Consider the following 2,026-nt stretch of genomic DNA (forward strand, 5'->3'; position numbering starts at 1 on the left):
AAACCCAAAGGCCACCTCCCTCCCCCAGCCCCCTGGGAAGGGACAACAGAGACGTCACCCCAAGCATCTCCCACGGAGCCGTGTCACGGACACAGGCATCCCCTACCGCCCTACACACCCCCAACGCCCCTCACGTTCCTGCACACACCCTCTTTCCAAAGTGTGAGCTAGCACCCTCCAGGCTGATCACCCCTGTCTTTCCCAGGCTGAGGCTGAGGGGCTCCAGCAGGGGGCAGCCCCCTGTGCTGGGGGGCCCACCCTGGGTCCCCAAAAGTGCTGGCAGCCCCCCAGCCCTGTCCCTCCCCATCCCCTCCAGCTTTGTCAGTCTTCCCACAACAGAGGAGACCCTGAGGCACACTCAGCCTCCACCTTGCCCATCCCCCAGCAAGGGGAGGTGATGGAAGCTTTTACAATCAGCTTGTAGCATATTTTTTAATACATTAAGATGAAGAGAATCACTAAGAGAATCAATTATAATGAAATGCAGTTCTAAAAACGAGACAATATAGTAAACTATATATGTTTCTCTGTTAATATTAAACAGGATCCCATAGTCTGGCAATTCCGTACGACCGACAGCACCCCAGGTTCCTAGACAGCTATCACAACGGCTCTGTGATCTGACGCCCTCTGGCATCTTTTAATGGCAAATCACAGCTACTGACAATGGCATCTTGTCTTCATAACTGAAGGCAATGTCAACTTTCAGTAAAGGCTGATGAAAAATAAACCTTTTCCCATCTGAGTACAAGACCCTCAGAATTCATTCTATCCACCGATGCTCCAGTGCCCATTTGTCGCTGTTCAGTGGGTCAGTCGTGTCTGACTCTTTGCGACCCCATGGACTGCAGCACACCAGGCCTCCCTGTCCTTCACCATCTCCCAGAGCTTGCTCAAACTCATGACCATTGAGTCGGTGATGCTATCCAACCCTCTCATCCTCTGTCGTCCCCTTCTCCTCCTGCCCTCAATCTTTCCAACATCAGGGTCTTTTCCATGCCCATGGATCCAGTTAAGAAGCCTGTTCTTGGTTAATGCCCCATCTGAGTTCAGGAAGAGAAGGACGAGGATCAGTCTGTGTGCTGACCCTCAGGAAGCCTCAAAGATCCTGTGCTCCCTCAAACTCACCTGCAGCATTTCCCAGCCCAGCAGGCTGTGAGGCTCGGAGTGGGATTGGCAACCCAGCTCTCCCAAGAACCCTGAGATGTGGATCTCCCTGGACTCCATGCCCTTAGATTCATGGTACCCAGGGGGAGGTGGGCATTCCAGAGGCCTGCTGGATGGCAGCGTTCTGCTTCCAGCCAGCACCCTGAGACCTACATGCCTGAGCATCATCACCAGGACCACCAGTCGGTGAGGAAGTGGGGTTTCCTAAAATACTTGGAATCTGATCTTTGAAAGGAGAAGCTGCATCTCTGTTGGCTTTTCCTAAGGAGAAGTCCTCAATCAGAGGACTCTCCCACCTCCTGCATCCATCCACTCTCCATTATGTTTTTAAAGTTCCTCCTGTAAGTTCCGTGTGACACACGAAGTTGGAAGTTAAAGCAAGGGGGTGTGACCACCTCCCATCCCCACCAGCACCCAGCAAACACCAGTCTCAGGGACTCTGAAAATTTCAACAGTCACCGAACTGGTGGTCAGCGGCTGTCTTCCCTTTCCAGCAGTGAAAAGAGAAAGGAGGGAGTCATCCCGGGACCCTCCAGGCCCAGGGGGTGGGAGACGGTTCCTTGAACTGTTTCCTTTCTCCTGTGCTCCCCTCCCGCTGGGAAAGGTGCTTGCCTGCAGCGAGCGACGGGGGAGTGAGGCAGGGACGGCGGACTCCACGACGGCGTGGAATGCGCCCTGGAATCAGACCTCTAGGCTCGCCTCCAAAAGCCCCTTTGTCCGGTCCACCCCGCTCCCCTCCCCCACCGGGCCCTACGCGTCCCCGCGGCCCGAGGCTCGGCTCCTTTTGTCTGGCTTCCCGGAGCCTGCCAGGGGGTCCGCAGGCGTGGGGAAGGTCGGAGGAGAAAGGTCGAGGAGACGG

This window comes from Bison bison, unplaced genomic scaffold (assembly GCF_000754665.1).
Source record: "Bison bison bison isolate TAMUID 2011002044 unplaced genomic scaffold, Bison_UMD1.0 scf7180017864524, whole genome shotgun sequence".
Taxonomy (NCBI): domain Eukaryota; kingdom Metazoa; phylum Chordata; class Mammalia; order Artiodactyla; family Bovidae; genus Bison; species Bison bison.